Here is an 8,982-nt window from a genome sequence, read left to right as displayed (position 1 = left end):
AGCCCGTTAATATTAGAAATGAGTATAAAGTTCCAGCCTTAGCTTGGTGATTAACACATGTAAACCCACAATCCACACTTGGAGGAAAAAGCCACAAAATTGACTTCTAGGCCATTCTGGGCTACTTAGTAAAAACCTGACTTGAAAGAGAGAAAGAAAGAAAGAAAGAAAGAAAGAAAGAAAGAAAGGAAGGAAGGAAGGAAGGAAGGAAGGAAGGAAGGAAGGAAGGAAGGAAGGAAGGAAGAAGAAAGAAAGAAAGAAAGAAAGAAAGAAAGAAAGAAAGAAAGAAAGAAAGAAAGAAAAAGGGAGGGAGGGAGAGAAGGAAAGAAAAGGAAAAGAAAGGAAAGGAAAGGAAAGAAAAGAAAAGGGAAAAAAAGAAAAGAGAAAAACAAGCTGATGTGGTGGCACTACATATGATGCTCAAACTTGAGAAGTGGAGGCAGGAGGATCAGAAGTCAAGGTTGTTTTTGTGACATAATGAATTCAAGGTCAGAGACCAAGTCTAAAAAGTATTTTTAAAATAAACTATTAATCATTTCTCTGCCTTGTGCTTAAGATAAAGTATATAATACATGTTCTTTTAAGTTTAATATCTTGTATGTCCTCTAAGGACAATAAATTAAATGGATTTTTGGAGTTTGAAGATGGTATAAGCCTTGCTTCAACCACTTTATGCAGTGATCTGACATTTCAGTATCTCTAGGACTTGTACCTACTCTGGCTCAGGGCTGGGGGGTTAGGTGGTAAAATATAAGGGTGATTTTTTTTAATTCTCTTTTGTTTTACATTTATTTATTGTTGTGTGTCTGTGTTTGTGCCACAGTGCATGTGTAGAAGTCAGAGCAACTTGAAAGAGTTGATCACCTTCTCCTACGTGGATTCTGGGGTTCGATCTTAGGTCTTCAGGCTTTGCATTAAGCACCTTTACCTGCTGAGGCATCTCATTGGCCTCTCCTTGTAATTCGTTGTTACTGAAAAACCATTTGATTTAGGGACATGGGCCTTTTAGTCTGTAGATGTATTTTTTCAGCACATAAACAATGCTTAGACATTAGACAAACTGCTGGGCCAGTGAGATGGTTCAGCAAGTAAAGATGCTTGTTGTGTAAACCTGACGACCTGAGTTCAACACCCGGAATACACAGAAAGGTGGAAGGAGAGAACTGACTCTTCTGACCTCCACATATGGACCATGGCAACATGCCCACACATGTCAAACACGGAAATACATTCATAATAAATAAAATAAGCTGGATGGTAGGTGGAGAGCACTTACTGCTCTGGTCAAGGTCTATACGGTAGGTCACAGACTGCTGTGATACCAGTTCCACATGACCTGATACTCACTTCTGATTCTTTGGTGCTGCCTATGCACATGGTACACATACATACATGCAGGAAAGAGAATAGAAATAAAGCCTTACTTGTATTCCTTTATTTTTCTGAGACAGGGCTTCACTATGTAGACGACTATCTGCTTCTGCCTCCTGAGTGCTGGTCCACATTAAAGGTGTGTGGATCACACTCAGGAAAATAAAGAAACCATTTTTTAAATCAATAAAATAAACTCATAAAATAAAAATTTAGAGACAAACTACTAGTTAGCATGTTCTAATCTGTGTCTTTTCAGTTAGGTACACACCTCAGGAAAACTAAGGCATTATTTTTTGAAGCCATTAGAATTTCAGTTTCCACCTTGATATTGTTATTTCTTTTTTTTTTTTTTTTTTTTTGGTTTTTTGAGACAGGGTTTCTCTGTGTAGCTTTGCGCCTTTCCTGGAACTCACTTGGTAGCCCAGGCTGGCCTCGAACTCATGGAGATCCGCCTGTCTCTGCCTCCCGAGTGCTGGGATTAAAGGCGTGCGCCACCACCGCCCGGCGATATTGTTATTTCTTACTATAACTTCCTTAAGATTATTAAAAATTCAAGAAGGTCACATGGTGTCATAAAAAGCAGAAAATCGTTAGCCTGGTCATTTATTAACCATGTGCTACTAGCAAATTTTAAATTGTTTGAATCTAAAAATTAAGAGAGATTGTCATATGTATATAAAATATACATATATATGTATATAAAAATAGTATTTTTCCTTGACAATTGCAATTTCCATGTCTTACTAAAGGTGGCAGTGCTGTTCTCTAAGGAGAACCAAATTTTTGCAGATAACAATCTTATTATTTGTTACACTTCTTTAAAAAAAAAATTTTCAGGTATGGTGGCATGCACCTTTAATCCTAGCACAACAGTCAGAGGCAAGCCTGGTCTACATAGCACATTCCAGGAAAGCCAGGGCTATGTAGTGAGACCATGTCTCAGTAATAATAATAATAATAATAATAATAATTTTAAGATATACAAGCCGGGCAGTGGTGGCACACACCTTTAATCCCAGCACTTGGGAGGCAGAACCAGGTAGATCTCTGTGAGTTCGAGGCCAGCCTGGTCTACAGAGCGAGATCCAGGACAAGCACCAAAACCACATAGAGAAACCCTGTCTCGAAAAAACAAACAAAAAGATATACAATGTATTTTTATCATATTTATCCGTATTGCCCTTTCTTGGATCTCCCACTACATGGTTTTTGAGAGTCTCACCTTATATCAAAGGAACAACCTGTTTTGTGTTAGCATCTGTTCTTTAGTGGTTGGTGTTTTAAAGGCACATCGCTAGAGTGACACTGTATAGAAAATAGAATTTCGTTCAAGTCCACTGGTTGGGTAGTTTGAACTGGTGGGCAGTAAGTGCTCTCCACCTACCATCCAGCTCCTCACCCCTTATTTTATTTATTATGAATATATTTCCGTGTTTGACATGTGTGGGCATGTTGCCATAGTCCATATGTGGCGGTCAGAAGAGTCAGTTCTCTCCTGCCACCTTTCTGTGTATTCCGGGTGTTGAACTCAGGTCGTCAGGTTTACACAACATTTTGAATCCCAACACTCAGAAGTTTAAGCAGTTGGAGCCCACATTTGTGGCCACTCTGGGTTCCACAGTGAGACTCTGTACAAAACAAAACAGAAAGCAACAGAGTTTCAGGCAAGTGATTTGCACAACTCCTCTCCGATAGTTCTTTATGCTTCCTTTCCATGTTATGACATTTTTGTTGGCTCTTACCACCACCTCCATGTCAGTTATTTAAATAGGTTAGAAGTCAGCCTGTTTCCCGCCTCTGTCTTTATTACCTATGTGAATGGCAGTGCCAACCACTGAAAACAGGTAAGAGGTCATGGGAAGGGATGAGGACACTAGCCTACCTATGGGACATGTGATTTTGTATAGCTTTTTAAATAGAATGTACCTAAGAACAAACCTTGCAAAGGTCTTACCATTTCGCCCTTGCAATTCCTAACTTTTCTCTTGGAACCTCTGTTTGACCTTTTGCTCAGTTTTCCACTATCAGAGAAAACCAGAGTTGAGAAGCAGAATGTAGAGGAAAGAGCACTTCTTTGGCATCAGAAAACCTATTTTGGCATCTTGGGTTTGCCACTGTTAATTTGGTTTTCTCTAGAATAGTCATTTAAACCCTGATGCTGGGTTATCTTCTTTATAAACTGGAGTTAATAACGGATCATGAAAGGGTGGCAGAAGATACAGCAAATGTAAAAGCATTTGTGTAATTTATATATTTAGATTATTAATTTATCAAGCAAGATCTAAACACTAATTTTTTTTTGGTTTTTTTTTTTTTTTTGGTTTTTCGAGACAGGGTCTCTCTGTGTAGCTTTGTGCCTTTCCTGGAACTCACTTGGTAGCCCAGGCTGGCCTCGAACTCACAGAGATCCACCTGGCTCTGCCTCCCGAGTGCTGGGATTAAAGGCGTGCGCCACCACCGCCCGGCAACACTAATATTTAATGTGTTGGGTCTTTTGGCACTTTTTTAAAAAGCCCCAGGAACTTTGCATGAGCTGCTGGCTCTGCTGAAATGACCTCTGTCTGCCCTTTACTCAGGATTCTGTCTTTGAAAGACTGTTTAGAGGCCAGGCTTGGTGGCACAGGCTTGTAATCCCAGGACCTGGGAAGTAGAGTTCAAGGTCACCCTCAGCTATGTAATGAGTTTCTGGCTCACTTGGGCTACATGAGACTGTCTTTAAATAATAGTTACTAGTCCCCTCGTAGAGATCTTCATACCACCTATGCTTACTTCTGTTGAGTGTGTTCTAAAGGTTGCAATTCTTATTTACCCAATACAAGTCCCTTTGAAGCAACTGGAGTCTTTCAAGAGCAGAAGCAGTAAGTACTTTCATTTTATTTGATCCAGATAATGCCTAGTATTCACAAGAGATAAGCAGTAAGAGGGAAAGTGGAGAAAAGATGGATAAAACAAGCACTGGTAATACAAAATGGTGATGATGATGATGGTGATGATGATGATGATGATGATGATGATGATGACAATAATAATAGCCAGTTGTGGTTGGTACTCTCCTGCAATCCCAGCACTGAGGAGGCACAGGCAGGAAAATCACCGCCAATTTCCTTCTGTACTAACACTGTGGTACATACAGACCTGTAATCTCAACAGTCAGGGGGCAGAGAAAAGAGGATTACAAGATTAAGTACAACCTCAGCTACATAGTAAACACCAGGCGAGCCTCAGGAACTCATCAAAACCATGAACATGGGAGGTGCCTGAAAGCAGATGGGAATTCAAGGTCATCCTCAGCTACATAGAGAGTTTAGGCCATTTATACATGAGACTCTGTCACAAACAAACAAACAGGCTCAAAAGGAGGTGGAGTAGGACTTGGTGTTAGGCCTGGAAGAAGAACAATTTGATAGGCAGAAATTAGAAAGACAGCATCTTAGATGAAGGAAACACCAAGGTCAAAGGCAGAGACCAGGGAAGAGCAGGATGTCTTTGGAGAACGAAGACCATGCTCATTGGCAGTGGTTAGCGTACACATGGGGAAGTGGTGAGGATAGAAAGATAAACAGCAGCTTACTTTGAATTCAGAGATGAGGAAGTTTAAAGAGTTCATATTCCTGTTGGGCTTGTGTCAACTTCTTCCCCTAAGTGCTGGGAGTTATCTCCTCCCCTACTTCTCCTGATACCTAGTACCTTTCCTCTGATAGCAACTAACTTGCATCAGGACCCTGTTCCAGGACGATTAGAGTGAACCTCTGTGGTTTACAATTTTTCTTCTTCCTCCTACCATTACCTCATACATACTGAGTCTTATGACTTCCTGACCCTGATTTTGTTCTTTAAACAATCAAGATCAATCAAGTGTGCTCGTGAAGACCTGTAATCACAGCAAACCAGAAGGCTGAGGCAGGAGAATCGCACACTTGAAGTCTGCCTACACAGCAAGTTCAAGGCCAGCACAGGCAACTTAGGAAGACACTATTTCAAAATAGACTTGAAAGGAAAGGGGCTAGGGATATAGCTTTGTTTTTTTAAAGGTATAGGACAGGGAGTAAAGCTCAGTTGGTAGAGTGTTTGTCAATAAGATGCATGAATCCACCACCACACAAACTAGCGGTGGTGGTGCAGAACTCTAATGTCAACATCGGGGAGGGGGAGGCAGGAGGATTAGAAATGTAAAGTCTTCCATGGTTACATGGATGTACATGTTTGAAGCTAGCCTGGAATACATCACACTCTGTCTCAAAAACAAAAGCAAACAAAGGCTATGTGGGTGGTGAACATCTGTAATCCTAGCACTTCCACACTTTGCAGGAGAGGAAGGAGGATCAGGAGTTCAAGATCATCGTTAGCAACATAATTTGAGGCCACTCTAGGCTATGTAAGACCCTATCTCTAAAAAGAAGCAAGCAAACAAGCAAAACACCTCAGGGGAAAAAGGCCAGCAGAAGCAATATAGGCATGGGACTATCTTAAATTTGATTTTCAAATAACATTTTATATGTATTGGTGTTTTGTCTGCATATATGTCCATGCACCACATATTTGTCAGAAGTCATCAGGTCCCCTGTAACTGGAGTTACAGATGATTGTGAATCACCATATGGATGCTAGGAATTTGACCTGAGTCCTCTGAAGGAACAGACAGTGCTCTTAACCACTGAGACATCTTTTCAGCCTTGTTAAATTTGATTCGTTAAGACAGGATTTCATTCCGTAGTTCAGGCTTTCCTGGAACACTCAACAATACTTCTGCATTAGCCTCCTGAGTACACAGATTACAGATATGAGTCACCATTCCTGCCTCCCTTCATTCATTTAAATGTCAATATTTGACTCTTAGTAACATTGAAAGCCACTCTTAGGAACAAGTCAGTTCTATCACCTGGATCTATGTCTTCTACTTCTACCACTAGTCACCATGATTATCATCTGTGTTGGTCCAGCATAGATGCACAGGTCATCAAAGGGGAAAGGTGCTCAGGGTGGCAATGTCAGCTTCAGTTCTTCAGGTCCACTTGCATGCAGTCATTTGCCAAGTTCATATTACGGAGAGTTTACATTCCTGCCCCTTGACTTTGAAATTGCTCACATAACTTGCTTCAGATAATAAAACTTGAAGGGAAATGTAAGAATGGAAGTTTTGATTCCAGGTTGGGGTAGCACATTTTTATTTGTCCCTCTGCACTTTTCTTAAAAGAATCGTGATATGGAGCTGCCATGCTCTGAATGATCACGTATCCCTTAGGAGACATCGAATAGCTGATATTTGAACATGTGGTCCACGTTTGGTGGCACTGTTTGGGGAGGTTTAGGAGATACATCCTTATTGGAGTCACACTTTGAGATTCCAAAGCCTTTTGCCACTCTGAGTTCATTCTCTCTGCATTGTGCTTGCCATTGAGATGTGAGCTATCAGCTCTCTGCCCCTGCCACAATGCCTTGCCACTATGCCTCCCTTCCAAAATAGACTTATCCCTTTGGATCATAATCGGAATAAACTCTTTTCTTAAGTTGCCTTGGTCACTGTATTTTATCACTGCTACAGAAAAGGGACAAGTACAGAAGTTGGTACCAGCGGTGGACTGTTGCTGTCAGGAGTCTGGCAAGTTTTTGGAGTAATGTGGAAAGCTTTGGAAGTTTGTACTAAGAAAGTGCTTAAATGCTGTGAGCAGAGCTTAAAGGGCCTTTTTAGTATGAGCCTGGAAGACAGTAGTACTGAGAAAAATGTGGACCGTGGAGGCCCAGATAAAGAGGTCTCAGAGGGCAACAATATTAGTAAGTGGGCCAGAGGCCAGTCTGTGACATTTTGGCAAAGAATCTGTTTGCATTCTGCCCTTGCACTAAGAACTTGACTGAGGCTAAATTAGAATTAATGGACTAATTTCCTTGATAGAGGTAATTTCAAGGCAGCATAATATTAAATTTATGTCATGGTTATTAATAACTCTTATACAGGTTTATAATGAAAAAGAGAAAATGATGCTGGAAAAAATACAAAATGTACAGTTTGAAGAGAAATAAAGCGCACTGGGTGGCTTAATGTTGCAGCAAAGGCTTGTGCTGTAAGAGATAAGGGGATGAACACCATTAAGGAGAAGGTTTGTGCTCAACACTGTAATAAAGGGAAGGGTACACTCAGGGCAAGATCCCACCTAGCTAATTTTCTAAACTGGGAAAAAGAACATGTTTTCTGCTCCTATAAAGCAACTGAATAAAAGATCTGTTGCTAATGTGATTAGAAGTGTATGTGGGGGGAATCCCAAACTAGCAGCCAAACTTGACAATGTGATCTGCATGGTGCTAGCTTTAGAAGCATGAAGGATGTTAGAGTGAAAGGGTATTTTCCCTCTATGGTTTCTGAGAGCCACTGAGACCAGACAGCATGTGACAGGGGATCCTGTGCATGAAGGCCCTTCCAGGGAAGAAGTCTGTGAAATACCATTGCATGAAGCCATTGAAGTGAAGTCTGAGTTGCAGTGGCAATCCTGTAGTCGTAGGGAGTCCGGCCAAGGAGAGCTGCATACAGGGAGTGGAACCAGCACACGAGAGAGAAGTATGTTGCAAGCAGCAAAACTAGAGGGGCAGATGCAACTAAGCTCCTTGAAACTAACGTCCTAGACATAAGACGTGAAATTATGGGGTCTGATGTTTCCCTGCTGGGTTTCAGTCTTGCTTAGGTCCAGTATTTCCTCGCTATTATCCCATTTCTTCATTTTGGAAGGGTAATGTATATTCTGTGCTATTATATGTTGGAAGTATGTAACCTGGATTTTAATTTTACAGTTGTGTTACAATTAAGAGATTGCCTTGATTCTCAGAAGAGACTTTGAACTTTTAGATAGTGTTGAGATAGTGAAAGATTATGGAGACTTTGGAAGTTGGACTAACTGCATTTTGCATTACAATATGGCTATTAGGTCTATAGGGCCAGGGAGTGGAAGGTAGTGGTTTGAAGGAGAATGTCCCCCATAGGCTCAACTATTTGAACATATGATTCCACATTGATGTCACTGGTTAGCAAGGTTGAGGAGAGACAGCCTGGCTGGAGGAAGTGCATCACTGTGGGGAGGCTTTGAGATTCAAAGCCTTGTACCACTTCCAGTTCACTTTCTCTGCTTTGGGCTTGTGATTCGAGATGTGAGCTCTGGGCTTTTCACTCCTGCTATCTTGTCTGTCTCTTGTTACTCTGCCTCCCCACCATAAGGGATTGTTATCTTTCTGGAGCCTTAAGCCAAAGTAAGTCCTTCCTGAAGTTGCTTTGGTCATACTATTTGATCACAGCAAGAGAAAATTAACTAATACAGTATCTCAGGATGGCTTTCAACTAGTGCTCTTCCAGCTTTAGTCTCGTCACTTTTAGGATGACAGGTGTGTGCCACCACACCCAGTTCCATTCGTCCTTTTTCCATCACCAGGACAATATGTACAAAAGAAAACCTTCTTACTGACCCAAGGATGATGAGTACACACAGAGCAGAGCCATTCAACCCAAGACATCACCTGGGGTGGTTTAAAAGGTCACTGTAGCTTCTTGGGCCGGAAACAGGAATGTCCAGCTGAACCCAGCCTAGATCAACAAAACTCCAGCCAATAAGCAGATACACAAACTTC

General features: G+C 41.2%; 1 non-coding gene across 1 annotated transcript; it reads left to right on the top strand.

The window, feature by feature from the left end:
- The first annotated feature begins 531 nt into the window (after positions 1-531).
- On the top strand, positions 532-717 carry LOC128118369 (U2 spliceosomal RNA). The gene has a single exon (XR_008221177.1). It is a non-coding gene; the product is annotated as a U2 spliceosomal RNA (small nuclear RNA).
- Positions 718-8,982: the final 8,265 nt, after the last annotated feature.

Source organism: Peromyscus californicus, unplaced genomic scaffold, assembly GCF_007827085.1.
Source record: "Peromyscus californicus insignis strain IS unplaced genomic scaffold, ASM782708v3 Scaffold_10__1_contigs__length_136768540, whole genome shotgun sequence".
In the NCBI taxonomy this organism is placed as follows: Eukaryota; Metazoa; Chordata; class Mammalia; order Rodentia; family Cricetidae; genus Peromyscus; species Peromyscus californicus.
The sequence above is the reverse complement of the archived record's forward strand: the minus strand, read 5'-3'. Positions and strand labels throughout refer to the sequence as shown.